At 37.7% G+C, this 16,159-nt stretch overlaps 1 long non-coding RNA gene across 1 annotated transcript in view; it reads right to left on the reverse strand.

Annotated features, from left to right (window-relative positions):
* The window catches only part of LOC104097868 (uncharacterized), a 35,545-nt gene extending 22,464 nt beyond the window's left edge, over positions 1–13,081 (reverse strand). The window contains exon 1 of the long non-coding RNA XR_686636.3: positions 12,962–13,081. This is a non-coding gene — a long non-coding RNA (uncharacterized lncRNA). The remainder of the gene's footprint in view (positions 1–12,961) is intronic.
* Between the last annotated feature and the right edge of the window lie 3,078 nt (positions 13,082–16,159).

Here is a 16,159-nt window from a genome sequence, read left to right on the forward strand (position 1 = left end):
GATGTTCGGCCTTGGCCAACCAGTTTGTCAGATTGGATGTTTCTAAGCCGAGTAGAGTTTTGGCTTGTGTGGTCTCTCGGTCTTCTTTATATGATCGCATCAGGGAGCACCAATATGATGACCCTCATTGTTTGTCCTTAAGGACACGGTTCAACACGGTGATGCTAGAGATGTTACTATGGGGGTGATGGGGCATTGAGGATGCATGGTTGGATTTGTGTGCCTAATGTGGATGGGCTACGTGAGTTGATTCTTGAGGAGGCCCACAGTTCGCGGTATTCCATTCACCCGTGTGCCGTGAAGATGTATCAGGACTTGAGGCAACATTATTGGTGGAGAAGAATGAAGAAGGATATAGTGGGGTTGTAGCTCGGTGCCTCAATCGTCAGCAGGTAAAGTATGAGCATCAGAGACCAGGCAGATTGCTTCAGAGGTTAGAGATTCCAGAGTAGAAATGGGAGCGGATCACCATGGATTTTGTAGTTGGGCTCCCACGGACTTCGAGGAACTTCGATGCTATTTGGGTGATTGTGGATCGGCTGACCAAGTCCGCGTACTTCATTCCAGTTGGGACTACTTATACTTCGGAGTGGTTGGAAGAGATTTACATCCGAGAGATTTTTTGCCTCCACGGCGTGCCAGTGTCCATCATTTAAGATCGGGGCACGCAGTTCACATCACAGTTTTGGAGAGTCGTGCAGTGAGAGTTGGGTACCCAGGTTGAGTTGAGCACAACATTTCACCCTCAGACGGACGGACAATCCGAGCACACTATTAAGATATTGGAGGATATGCTACGCACATGTGTCATTGATTTTGGGGGCTCTTGGGATCAGTTTGTGCCACTCGTAGAATTTGCCTACAACAATAGCTACCAGTCAAGCATTTAGATGGCTCCGTATGAGGCTTTGTATGGGAGACGGTGTAGATCTCCGATGGGTTGGTTTGAGCCTGGGGAGGCTAGGCTATTGGGTACTGACTTGGTCCAAGATGCTCTAGACAAGGTTAAGATGATTCAGGAGCGGCTTCGCACGACGCAGTGTAGGCAGAAGAGTTATGCTAACAGGAAAGTCCGTGATGTTGCTTACATGGTTGGGGAGAAAGTACTGCTCAAGATTTCACCCATGAAGGGTGTTATGATGTTCGGGAAGAAAGAAAAGTTGAGCCCTTGGTATATTGGGCCATTTGAGGTACTTTAGAGGATTAGGGAGGTGGCTTACAAGCTTGCCTTGTCACCTAGTTTGTCGAGTGTGCATCGAGTATTTTATGTTTCTATGCTCCGAAAGTATGTCGACGATCCGTCTCATGTTTTGGATTTCAGCACAGTTCAGTTGGATGGTGATCTGACTTATGATGTGGAACCGGTGGCCATTTTGGATCAGCAGGTTTGAAAGTTGAGGTCAAAGGACATAGCTTCAGTAAAGGTGCAGTGAAGAGGTCAGCCAGTTGAGGAGGCTACTTGGGAGACCGAGCGGGAGATGCGAAGTAGATATCCACACCTATTTGAGACTCCAGGTATGTTTCTAGACCCGTTCGAGAACGAATGTTTGTTTAAGAGGGGGAGGATGTAACGACCCGGCCGGCCGTTTTGAGAGTTGTATCCCCATTCCCCCATTTACTGCTCATTTTGTACTTTATAGCTATTATGTGACTTGTCGGGGTAGTCGGTTCGGGTCTGTTAGGTGATTTTGGACTTAGGAACGTTTCCGGATTGTTATTTACATGTCCATAGTGGAATTAGGCTTGGAATGGCGAAAGTTGAATTTTTGGGAAGTTTGATTTTTTAATTAGTGTTTTCAGTGGACTTTTTGATATCGGGGTCGGATTCTGATTCCGGAAGTTGGAGTAGGTCTGTGGTGTCATTTGTGACTTGTGTGAAAACTTTGGGGTCAATCGGATGTGATTTGAGGTTTCTGCATCGTTTGTAGGAATTGGGAGTTTAAAGTTCATTAGGCTTGAATCTATGTGCGATTCATGTTTTTGATGTTATTTGAGGTGGTTTGAAGGCTCTACTATGTTCGTATGAGGTGTTAAGACTTGTTGGTATGTTTGGTTGAGGTCCGGGGACTTCGGGGTGATTTCGGATGGTTAACGGATCGAATTGAAGTTGGAGGACTGCTGAACTCTGTTGGTGTAATTGCACCTGCGGAGCTTTGATCGCAGGTGCGAGCTGAGGAGCACAGATGCTGCCAGACGTGGGGAGGGCAGTGGTCGCAGGTGCGAAGATTTTTCCGCACCTGCATGGTCGCAGGAGCGGAGTGATGAGCGCAAAAGCGGAAGTTTATGCAGGTGCGATGGGCAATTCCGTACCTACGATGGCGCAGATGCGGGGGAAAGGACCATAGAAGTGGAGGCCCAGTTCCAGTGGGTCACTGCAAAAGCAGAATATTGGTCGCTTCTGCGACGCTGCAGATACGGTTAAGTGTCCGCAGAAGCGGAAGTGCTGGACAGAATGTTTAAAAGCAAGGATTCGCGATTTTGGCTTCACTTTTTTAACATTTCAAGCACGGTTTAGGCGATTTTTGAGAGGGTTTTCGAGGGGATTCTTGAGGTAAGTCCCTTGTGCTCATTTTTGATCAATAATATTGCTTCCCTATTGATTTTCCCACCTAGTTGGTGTGTATTTAAGGTGTAAATTGGGAGTTTGAGGCTAGGGATTTGGAGAGATTGATTTGGGGATTTGGGTGACGATTTGGTGTCGGATTTTGATAAATTTGGTATGGATAGACTCGTGGTTGAGTGGGCTTTCGGGTTTTGTGACTTTTATCAAATTTCGAAACATGTGCCCGGGGGGCGGCTTTTGAGCTGATTTTTGATTTTGATTAATAACTTAACATTTTCTTATGGAGTTGATTCCTTTAGTCCGTATTGATTTCATCGCATTGTTTATGGCTAGATTTAAGGCATTCAGAGGCCGTTTTGCGAGGTAAGGGTGTGTTGGAGTAGAGATTTGCTCGTATTGAGGTAAGTAACAGTTCTAAATTTGGTTCTTAGGGTACGAAACCCCGTATTAAGTGTCATGTATTTGGTTTTGAGGTGACGCACATGCTAGGTGGCGGTGTGGGCGTGCATCGTAGGAATAGCGACTTGGTCAAATTCCGTGGTAACTGTGTAGTTGTATAATCTATTGTTATCTGTACATTTTCTATGTATTAGAGAAATTGAACCACAAATCATGTTTAGACCATGTGTTGGCATTGTAGGGACCCACAGAGGTCATGTACATGTTGAATTATCTGCTAAAATGTTGTTGTACTCAGTCACAGTTTATTTGTATATTACGTCTGAGTCTCTATTGTTCATTTTTGATGCATCATATCATTGCTGCATGGGCTGCTTATTATGATTTCTAAGAGCCTGAGAAACTAGAGAGGTTGATGACTGAGTGAGGCCGAGGGCCTGATTGTGAGGTATTATATTATAGCATGTGAGTTGTCCTTGCAACAGGTGAGTTGTCCGTGTGGATCCAGATATTAAATTATAGCACATGAGTTGTCCATGCAGCACGTGAGTTATCCGTGCAGATTATACCGCTTGGGCTGAAGGAGCCCCTCTGGAGTCTGCACACACCCCCAGTGAGAGCAAGTACCTATTGAGTGTGAGTGTCGAGTGAATCAGAAGATTGAGTGACTGTGGCCCTGCGAGGATGCATTTGATTTCATTATTGTTGCATTAACTGCCATGTATCATTGTTTGAAATTTCTGAAAGATATTACACTCTATTTCACTTGAACTGGTCACGGAATAACTGTTGACCTAATTTATCGAACTTGAGAGCATGCCTACTTTCTTATGTTGAAATCACTGTAATTGAACTATAACTGTGAAACTCGTCACTACTTTCAGTTCTTTATTTAGTATTGTTATTTGCTGAGTTAGTTGTACTCATACTACACCATGCACTTCATGTGCAGATCCAGGTGTTCCCGGACACAGTGGGTGTTGATTTTCGCGCACAGTTGATCTTCTGGAGATTTCGAGGTAGTTGTCGGCGTTTCGCAGACCTTGTTTCTCCTTCCCTATCTTTTCACTTATTGTATTTGGTTTCAGATTTTCATAGACAGTAGTTTTTGGACTTGTGAAATATAGATGCTCATGTACTCAGTGACACCCTAATATTGGGAATTTCCGTGTTGTATTTTGGATTTCTATCCTGTTTATGGGAAGTTGTTATCATTTCAACTATTTTAATCCGTTTTCTGTTAAGTGTTGGAGTTATTTAATAAATGTCGGCTTGCCTAGTACCAGGATAGGTGCCATCACGACAGGTTAGGATTTTGGGTCGTGACATAAAGTGAGGAATGTGTTGCGAGAAAAGTTATAATCATCTCATAATCCAAGCAAATATGCATCATTCTTTTTTGATCAGTGACTGTATATTATTCTTCAGTTAACACTCCCCGAAAGAATATACAATTTTCATGATTTCCATTTACACTAAACATTGAACTCATAAGGCAAAGGGTGAATTTCGCTGCTCTTATATTCATTTTAAATGCATTACCCCTCCAATTGTCACTTTTATTACAAAGATGTTGAAAGATCAGACCATTTAGCAGACCGTCTAAAACACTAAGATATCATTTACGCTACACTTGATTCTTCAGTGTGTACTTCCTAATATGATATAATTGTGACTTAGTTAATTCTCAAAGTCAAAATTTTAGTTGACGTTTCAAATGGATGTTCAATTGGATCAGCGAAGATGCCTTTATCATTCTGCTAAAGACTTTATGTCTTCGATCTCCACTATTAAAACTAAATGATATATTTCGTAAATTTAAAAAAGTTTTTTATGATTGCGCGAAGCGCGGACAAATTATCTAGTTTAATATATGAAGCACGAAGCGGTGGGAAGCAATTTGGACTATGACACTTTGAAGGCAGCGACGTGAATCAAATTCCTCGCGTTTAAGCTCGCGTCGCGCAGCCCAGCGCGAGGTGCTTCCTTGCGTTACACTGTGCAACGCACGGTGTCCGGGTTTCGAGGCTATTTTGTTTCTTTTTTGATTTTAGACTTGGTTATTTCGTCTAGAATTTTTCTTATACCTATAAATAGTCATTAGACACGATTTTTACACAAGCTTTGACCATGGTAAAGCTCAGAGCCACCATGGAGGCCGGATTTCATCTTTTCTTCCACTAAATTTAGTAATTTTTATGTTTCTTTGGAAGGTTTGTTGTTTGGCTACTATGTCTATGTGGAGCTAAACTTCACGTTCTAGGGTTGTGGTTCTTTCATGAATATTGTAATTCGAATAATGATTTTGATTTCTTAATTTATCATATTAGTTTATTTATTCAATCAAGCGCTTAATTATTTGATTGCTTGATCACCAATTAAATATTATCTATGAATCTAGATTTGAACTCGTAAGTAAAAATTCTAGATTTCATAAGGATTGAGTAGAGCAAGTTCTTGAACCCGGGCATCGAGGAATTGATTTGCGGTTAGGATAGACATATGCTAATTGCCTTGCTTGGTTACTATTTGGGAATTATAAATGCATTCTTGTTGATTCTAGCTCTATAGACATATAGGTGTTAGGTTAGCTTGAATAGGCAAGTAAGAGATTGACAGATTCTTATGAGCAATATTAACCGTGTCAACAAATAAACCAGTTAAATTCAATAGTCAAATCAATTGAAGAATGCAATAAGATTGTAAGATAGCCCATAACCCTAGATCGTTTTTATCGCATCGATAACATAAAAATCTGCTTTTCCTTTGTTTAGAGTTTATTATTTGTTTTCCTTTTATTTTAATTAGCTTAGAGTCATTCTAGGTTTAATCCTTGTCTAGATAATTAGAATAGTCTAATTTAGTTAATAGTTAATAACAAGTCCTCGTGGGTTTGACACTCTATCTTATCACTTTATTACTTGACGACCGCGTAGTTTTTGGTGCTGTTGTCGGGGACTTAGAATTAGCTATTTTTCTATATTAGATTTTTACTTTTTAACTATTCAAGTTATTTTTATTTTTTATTTTTTTATTGTAGTATTTGGTTACTTATCTTAACACGGCATCTTGGTATGAAGATTTTTTGAATGGCGGTTATTCTTATTTTGATGATCCTTGTCCATATTGTGGAGGGCCCCATTGGTGAAAAAGTTGCCAAAATGTTCTCGGGAGTAGGTTGTGCGTACAATCTCAATCTTATGAGTGAAATATTTGTAATATTTATGGTGGTCAAAGTGACCATTGGGATGGTTGTCCTAGTTATTTTATCCTTCTCTGAGCCCTTATTATGATCTTTCTAATAATATCTTTAAGTTTGATAGAAGCAATGAAGTGCAGGATATGGCATGTGATACCTGTATTAGGGATATATTGAAGCAAGTTGCAGAGCAACATTGTAATGACCTGACCGGTCATTTTGAGTATTTTAGCCTCGTTCCCCTTTTTATTGCATCCTCTATATTATATTGTGGTTATGTGAGTTGCCGGGGTGGTTGGTTTTTTTGGATGAGTTTCAGAGTGAAATCCACACTTAGTCCCAAAGTTGGAAGCTTAAGTTGAAAGAGTTGACCGAAGTTTGACATTTGTGTAGACGACTACAGAATGGAGTTTTGACGGTTTCGATAGCTTCGGATGGTGATTTTGGACTTAGGAGCGTGTACGGATATTGATTTGGAAGTCCATAAGTCATTTTGGCTTGAATTGGCGAAAGTTAGAAAGTTAAGAAGTTTGAGTGAGAGTTGACTTTATTGCTATCGGGGTCAGATTCCGATTTCGAAAGTTGGAATAGGTCCGTTGTATTATTTATGACTTGTGTGCAAAACTAGAGATCAATCGGAGTTGGTTTGATATAAATCATTGTTGGTGTTGGAAGTTGGATGTTCATGGTTTGAATTGGTTTGAATTGGGTTGTGATTCTTAGAATCGATGTTATTTGATGTGATTTTATTCCTCAAGTAGGTACGTTATGTGATTTGGAACTTGATGGTATGTTCGGTCAGAGTCCCGGAGGCTCCGGGTGTGAATCAGATTGAAATCGGGATCATTTTTGAACTTAGTTGATTGCTGAAGGTTGCTGAAGTTCGGGTGTCATCGCACCTGCGGTGGGCTTGGACGCAAGTGCGGACACGCTGGTGCGGTTGGCTTATCGCAGATGCAGATTTGAGTTGGGCTAGGGAGGACCGCAGGTGCGGTCAAGCTTCCGTAGAAGTTGGCTCGCAGAAGTGCAACCGCAAAAGCGGGTAGTGCCCGCAGAAGCGAAAAGTCCATGGCTTAAGTAAAGCCGCACCTGCGATGGTTTTTTCGCAGGTGCGGAGCCGCAGATGCATCTATTGGTCCGCAGATGCAGAATCCCTGGGCAGAAAAGGGGCAGATCGAGGGTTTGTTCCCATTTTTTATCTTTTGAGTTAGAGACCTCAGTTTTGGGTGATTTTGAGAGAGATTTTCAAAGAGTTGATCGGGGTAAGTGATTTTAACTTGAATTTGATTATTATACATGAATCCATCATTGTTTTTACCATTTAATTAGTGTTTTGAGTTGGATAAATTGGGAAAATTTGTAAAAACTTCATAAGCTATATTTTGAGGATTTGAATGTCGATTTGAGGTCGGAATTGAATAATTTTAGCATGGTTGGACTCGTTAGTGAATGTGTGTTCGGATTTGTAAGTTTGGTAGGGTTTTGAGACGCGGGTCCAATGTTGACTTTTTAATTTTCTTTAAAGATTGCAACTTTATTATTCAGAATAGTTTCTATGGTTTGTATTTATGGTATAAAGTTATTTTGGTTAGATTCGAGCCGTTCAGAGTCAGATATTCACGGAAAAGACTTACTAGTGGATTGAGTTAGCTTATTTGTGGTAAGTATCTTGTCTAACTTTGTATGGGAGAATTACCCCTTAGGTTGGAGTCATTTTGTGTCATTTGTGGTACATGAAAGCCGTGTACACAAGGTGACAAGTGGGTACACGGGCTATATGTGGTAATTGATCGGTTTAAGCTATATAGATTCTTTTCATGCCTTTAATCAAATTGTCATAACATGTTATATCCATCATCGTTAATCCATCCTTACATGCTTTATTTGACATTGTTATTACTTATCCCATCTCTTACTTGATATTTGCCCTTACATGCTTAGCTAAAGTTACTGTTTCCTTATTACCTTGTTAATTATTTGATGGTTGAGTTACCTTACTTGAAGTTGTTATTTTTAGGAATATCTTATAGTTGAGTTTTAGTGTTGAAGTTGTAAAAGTCATGATCACATTGAGGCAAAATTATAAATTGTTGAAATACCATTTTTGTTGAGCTATTCACTTCCAGCTGCTATTGTTGAGACTCTTGTACCCATTGTGGTTGAGCCATGAGCTATTTATTATGGAAACATTATTATTGTTGATTCTTTTGGCAAGTTGTGGTATTTGCACACCTGAGTTCGAGTTGTAATAGGTTGTGATATTGATACGCATGCGGTGGTATAAGGATAGGGGTTGATACGCATGCAGTGAGATAAGGTGGGCTTGATACGCGTGTTGCTAGCAGGGGAACTACTTGAACCCACGCGGTATGATAAGGTGGGCTAAAACGCAGGTAGCTATTTCAGAAAAAATAATTTTCAAAACTAAATGTAAGGCTCTCGGGGTGATATAAGGAAAGATTGTGACTGTGATTGTGAAATGAGATTACGAGGCGGTACCTTGGTTATGGTTCTTGTTGTTATTTTTTATTTACCTCACTTGTATTTATCCTCATTGTTTTTCCTTGATGTTCTTATTATGTGTTTCTTACTTGTTGTATTTATTGATTAAAATTCAGTTGCAGTTTATCTTGTTGTATTTCCTTATTGCCTTATTTTCCTCGTTTACATTCTTAGACTGTATTATTCTTGGTCTATTTCTTATTCTTATCCTAGTAGGTGTCTTGACATGACCTCGTCTCTACTCTACCGAGGTTAGGCTTGATACTTACTGGGTACCGTTGTGAGAAAGTAGATAATATTACACTTGAAGACTCTAGTGTGTGTGCATATGGGGATGTAAATAGTGACACAATTTAGAGTTGGGGTGAATTGGTCCTCATTCCATATTTTTCAACATTGTGTTTGGATGATGACATAAAAATCGAGTCATCCGAGCATTTGAAGGAGTCAACGGGCGAGGAACAAGGTGCTTATATTCTTGAATTTGTCGTGCCAAAAAGACTGAATTACATACCTTAACTGAAAGCCAAGAAGTGCAAAATGCTCCATTAGTTACTTGTCCCTATTAGATTTATCCCACCATCCCGGGAGCATAACCAAAAGCTTGAAGCCAAATTAGGGGCTCAATTCATAAGTTCAAGGTGAAGGCAAAAGTGGTTGAAGTCCTGTCGTGATGTTAAATTAGGCACTTGTTGAGAGGCAACCCAACTGTACTATTTATTTTATTTTTATTTTTATTTATTTTATTATATTATTTTTGTAGTATTTGTTTTTATTTTGTAGGATTATGGGTATGGGTGTTCGTCGGTTGGTACGGTACGGTATTTAGATATTTCGGTTCGGTATTTTTGGTATTCGGTTTCTTAAAATACTATACCAATACCATACTTAATTAACTTCGATATGGTTCGGTTTTTCTCCTTTCGGTTTCGATTTATTCGGTTTGGTAACTTCGATTTATTCGGTTTGAATACTAACTAGTGCATAGAGTCATAGGTTGTAATATTCTTAATTAAAGTACTGAAAAATACAAAACTAAAAATATTTGTTGATAAAAGTTTTGTCCAAAACCAGCAAATATCAACCTAGAGAGAGGAAACTCTACATAAAGAAATAAATTTGATCATTAGAAATGTCTTTTTAATTGCTTAGACTTAATTGATGAACTTAGAGAATAAAGAAAAGTAAAATTTTAGATTTTTTTATATTTATATTATAATTAATAATATATGTATTGTGTAATATAATATATATTTAGGTACGGTATCGGTATTTTATTATTTTATTTTAAAATACCAAATACCATACCTAATACCAATTTTTTTTAAAACTTAAACCAAATACCATACCGAATACCAAAATATCGAATATCAAATACCAAAATTTTCGGTCTTGGTACGGTAATTCGGTATTTACCAAATTATGCACAGCCATAACTAAGGGTATAGAAGCAAAGCCATTGGAAGTGTGCAAAATGAGGAAGATGGTTAGGACTTAGTGTGGGGTGCCCGCACAAAAGATCATGTATGCGAGAAGTGTGAGTATCCCGTGAGTTGCTATTGCTTCGACCTTTGGCCTTTCAGGGAGGTTCTTGTCCACCCTTATTATTTTTGCTTTATTATGCATCTGGACACTGCACTCTTTTATGTGTGGGGTGGGAGAAGTCCTCTAGATAATTAGTAGTAGTATGTTAGTAAAAATATTAACTTCTTATGTTGATTTTAGTTTCTTATTTTAATTTTTGTAGTAGTGTAGTATGTTAGTAGTAGTTTCAGTAGCTTAATTATTTTTTTAAAAAAATCAAAAATAGGAAAAATCAGAAATAAAATTTGAAAGAAGATCAGACTTTTTCCGACGATGGATCTCCTAGGCAGCTTTCTTGAGGGATTAAAGTCTAAAAAAATTAAAAAAAATAAAAAAATAGAAAAAATCCAAAAACATGTCTTTTAGTTTTATTTAGGTAGAAATAATCCCCCGTGATTTTTTTTTGTGCCTCGATTCTTTTCCATGGGATGTAGTTTGAACCTGGTAGTTTTTTAAATTTCTAGAGTATATTAGGAGTTAGGAAATAAAATGGAGGAAGAATGATGAGATTCCTAGGCGTCTTTGACTTATTTTATAGTAGCATATTTATGCTTTAGCATGTGCAGTATCTTCCCTATATTTTGGAATTATTTATGACACCTTAATGAATTGGATAACTTATTTGATGACGCATATGTCTCGTTTTCTTAACCTATGTTCACTTTGTGCTTAATGCTTAATATCTTATGGCTCTGTAAATACCTGCATTAGTTTGAGAGTCGGAATGGAATCGTCCTTAGTAAGTCACGTGTCATGTGTGGTGAGATTTTTAGTGTAGTCCATATTATTACATTTGAGTCTAGAACTTGTCCGGCATGTGAGTTGAAGCGAAAATTTAGGTTTTGCTCGGTTTGAAAAATAATTTTAGGCTTTCTTTGATCTTTTTGAGCTTTATGCTTATCACAAATAAAATCTTTCCTAATTAACCATTTTTGAGCATATAGACTTTTATTTGACACCCACATTACGAGCCTATACCCTTTTATTTTTTTCTTTATTGACATTGTTTGATCTTTTTTCCTCTTTAAGCACTTAACTTATAAAATGTGCCCTAGAAGAAGTAAGTATGGAATTTAGGTGGCTTTTGAGTGGAACCAATGAAAGGAAGAATTGTGTTGTAAGAGATAATCACTAGAGAAAATTATAGGAAAAATATTTGTGCTAAAAATAAGGAAAAAAAGAAAGAAAAAATAATATGCAGCAAAAGAAAATAAATTGACATCTTGTTCTTGCTAGTGGGTATGAATTGAAGTAGTGCTTAAATAAAGAAAGAATGTTGTTGGGGTGATTTTTGTTGTGAAACTGAAAGTTGGGATTGAAAATATGTGCGCTCAAAGTTAATTTTATGATGTGTTAAAGTGCTTAGGAGGGTGATCTACTATTCCTAAATATATTTTACTCATCCCTTAACCCACATTACAACCGTGAAAAAAGTCCTAATTGATTTTAGATGGAGCGAGCCTACATTAGTAGAGTTTTACATAATGGGCAAGCCTATGATACTAATTGCATGCATGTGGCTAGGGGTGTCAAATGGGCGGGTTGAGTCGATTTTGGGCTGGTCAAAATAAGTTGAGTCAATATTGGGCTAGTCAAATGACCCGACCAAAAATTACTTGGGCTAAAATTCGGGTCGCCCAACTAGCCCAACTCTTTTTAATATTTACTTAATATTAGTTGTCTTGTTATGAATTGTATAATTACTAAATAAGATTTTTTTTCTTTGGTTGTGGTCATATATAACATTTCAAACATAACAAATTATTTCTAAGATATTTTGGCCAAGTTACTCATGAATCAATTTGGGCTAAAAATTGGTCCAACTTAAATGTGTTGAGATGTGTTGGGTCAAAATGAGCCAAGTTCAATAAATATGCGGATCAATAACCAGCTCAATTTTGGGCGAGTCATTTGGGCTTGGGCCAAATTTGACAACCCTACATGTGACTTTTTTGCGAGAGTGAATGATTTCTTAGATATATGTGAGTTCTTGAACTATATTTGATGATGAGATTCGAATGTGTGAAGTCAACTAATATCTCTTTGGTTTTGTTGTGAGGGAACATGATTTCACGAGGAATAGGTAATGTTATTAGACTTAATTATAATGTTGAGTGTTCAAGCCGTGGGGGTATTGTGATATTGAGTCGGTTTTTGAGGCTAGATTGGTATGAGCATATTGTCGTTGTTTTGAATGTGTTTTGGAAGTATGGCATAAGTTAAATGTGTGTTAAATGCATGTGCTAGAGCTTAATTGTTGCAATCAACCATAGTCATATGTGTAATGTGCTTTTAATGATAAGAGCTTAATTTTATTTCGTCTACTATAGTGATGGTTTGTTCGAGGACGAACAAAGGTTTAAGTGTGAGGGTGGTGATTTTGGACATATTTTTATATGTTTCGACATTAATTTACTCGTATTTTTACTGTTCTTTGGTTATATTTGATATGAAATATTCTTTACTTAACTTAGATTATAAATTTTATATTTATTTGAGTGTTAATAGATAATGTAGGTATATCGAAGATGAATCTGAGAGTTAAATGTCTTAGCTGGAGAAGCAATTTTTATATTAAGCATTCAAAGGGGTTTATGTGCTCTGCTTATTGGAAGGGAAAATATCTAATGGATTAAAGGTTACATGATCAACTAGGATATAATGATACAAGAAATGCATGAAATAAAATAAAGAAAGAAAGATGAAGGCATTACCTGGGAGAAGATGCAAAGCAACGTGGAGGGAATTGAATATATGAAGCACGAAGCAGTGGGAAGCAATTTGGACTGTGCCACTTTGAAGGCAGCGACGCGAATCAAATTCCTCGTGTTTAAGCCCGTGTCGCGCGGCCCAGCGCAAGATGCTTCCTTGCGTTACGAGCGTTACGCGGTGCGACGCACGGTGTCCGATTTTCGAGGTTATTTTATCTTCTTTTTTATTTCGGACTTGGTTAATCGTTTAGGCTTTTTTCTACACCTATAAATAGTCATTAGACATGATTTTTATACAACTTTTAACCAAGCGGAAGCACAGAGCCGCTGTGGAGGCCGAGTTTCATCTTTTCTTCCACCAAACTTGATAATTTTTATGTTTCTTTGGATGGTTTGTTGTTTGACTACCATATCTATGTGGAGATAAACTTCACGTTCTAGGGTTTTGGTTCTTTCATAAATATTGTTATTCGAATATTGATTTTTATTTCTTGATTTGTCGTATTGGTTTATTTATTCAAGCATGCGCTTAATTATTTGATTGCTTGATCACCAATTAAAATACTATCTATGAATCTATAGTTGAACTCGAAAGTAGGAATTCTAGATTGCACATATGATTGAGTAGAACAAGTTCTTGGACCCGCGCATTGGGGAATTGATTCGCGGTTAGGATAGACATATGCTAATTGCCTTGCTTGGTTATTATACGAGTATTATAAATGCGTTCTTGTTGATTCTAACTCTATAGACATATAGGTGATAGGTTATCTTGAATAGTCAAGTAAGAGACTGACAGATTCTTATGAGCAATATTAACCATGTGAATAAATAAACCAGCTAAATTCAGAATTTCGGCCGTGAAGTTTCAGTGGAGAGGTCAGCTGGTCGAGGAAGCGACTTGCGAGACCGAGAAGGACATGCGGAGCAGATATCCACACTTATTTGGTATTCCAGATATGATTCTAGATCCATTCGAGGACGGATATTTGTTTAAGAGGTGGAGAATGTCTTTGACCTAACTGGTCATTTTGCTTTCTAGAATCTCGTTCCACAATTTGAGACCTCCGGTATGTACTTTTACTATTTTATGACTTGCGGGCGTAGTTGATTTAGTTCCAGAAGGTTTCGGGTAGAATTTGGAACACTTAGTTCCATGGTAATGGCCTAAGGTTGCTAAGTATGACTAAAGTCAACACTTTGAGGAAATGACCTCGGAATCAGGATTTGAAGGATCCAATAGGTTCGTATGATGATTTTGAACTTGGACGTATGAATGGGTCGAGTCTCGGGTGGTTCGAGAGAGATTAAACACATTATGTCAGAAGTTGGCAACTTTGAAAAGTGTTAGAAAAGTTGGTTTGAAGAGGAATTATGAAATTGAAGCTTGTTGCACCCTATTTTGCATGAGTCAAAACAAGATTCAACTTGTGGTTTCCCTGTTGATGATAAAAGAGAGTCGCCGCCTAATATTTCAAGGTTTGAAGGGTTTGTTTGTGTTGGGTATTTTCGGACTGGGCTCTTGCATTGAGCCTAAGTTAATTTTAAAAATAGCCAATCCATGTTTAATTAAGAATTGCAATTATAGCCTTTAGGCTTTTAACTACCTTTGAAATTAAATTAAATAAACTTAATTATTTTCAATAAAATATAGTAAAATTATAACTATCAAATATACTACTAATTATTGTAATTAATTATTTATAAAATACTTAATTTTTCTAAATTGTAACACTAGTTTTGAATTATTAGCATAGTAATATAATTAATTAGAAATTAAGGAATAATTCATTAAATTAATTATAAAGTCTATGTGATATATAAAAAAACTATTTTAATAATCTAAAAATAGTAAGCATGGTATAATTATAATTATACCATTGATTTATCAATTTCCAAATTATTAATCTTATAAAAATAAGTGTTATTTATTGAAAATATTTTAAAATATTCATTGGAAATTATTAAGTATAAATAAATTAATATTAAAAAGAAGGGTCAAAATTGGCCTTCAACAGCTGCCCCTCTTTGACCGAAAACGATGAAAGAGTTTATGGGCAAAGAAATTGAACCAAAGCCAATTTTGTTTCGACTTTAGGCATGCATTGCAGGAATGGCATAAAGATTACGGGTTGTAGGATTAGGAAGATTCCAGGAGAATTTTGGGGAGTTGGGGCGTAATTCTGGCTTTGAATTGCTTATATACCTCGGGCTTAACTAGGATCAGGCCTCATGTAGTTCTGGAGTGACGACTTTGAGGAAGTGATGTTCGCAGGAATTTCCTGTCACGCCCCAAAACCGTGGAGCGCGACCAGCGCTCAACCGAGTGAACCCGACCGAGCAAGCCTATTAGATTTCATCTACCCAAACTCCTTCATGAATAAAGAGAATATATGTTTTTCTAATTAAACAATAAAGTGGTCGTGTCTACAGTTACCAATTTCTTACCATAAGTTTCACCATTATTAAAGTCTCAAATGGACAAGTAATACAACCACAACATAGCATAGTTTGTCTTTCCCAGTACCAATACACAACCCACACTATGTCTACGGTGCCTCTAGAGATAAAGAAGAGTATAATGATAATGGCGGCAACAAGGCCCCGGCTATTCCTCAACCATAATACATAAAGATCAAAAGATACATGACCCCGGGATGAAGTGGGGCTCACCAAGTCAGCTGGGAAGAAGGTGTACTACTATCACTGATCAATGTCTCCTGCTGTGGAACCACCTGCATTCATTTAAAGATGCAGCGCCCCCAACAAAAGGGACGTTAGTACCATCGAATAGTACTAGTATAAAAACTAAACACCAATTTATGAATTTAGATATACAAGATAATTATGATGAACCAGTGTGGCAATAGGATAATATAGATAACTGTCTCAACCATAGCAAGCTTATTAAAAGCTATCAACAACATTTATAGGATTGAAGATGAGATCCTATATAACCATCTTCAACAAAGCGACCCCGCCGCCTCACCCGATGTATGCAGGTGGAGGTGTACGTACAATATCACAACTCTAATCAAGCGGCCCTGCCTCACCTCAATGTATGCGGGTGGATGTATAACCACAGTACCAATAACTTACACAAGCGGCTATGCCGCATCACTCCAATGTATGCAGGTAGAAATGCATCAACGATACCAATATCAACACAAAGCGGCTGTGCCGCCTCACCCCAAGGTATGC

This window comes from Nicotiana tomentosiformis, chromosome 7 (genome assembly GCF_000390325.3).
Source record: "Nicotiana tomentosiformis chromosome 7, ASM39032v3, whole genome shotgun sequence".
Lineage (NCBI taxonomy): Eukaryota > Viridiplantae > Streptophyta > Magnoliopsida > Solanales > Solanaceae > Nicotiana > Nicotiana tomentosiformis.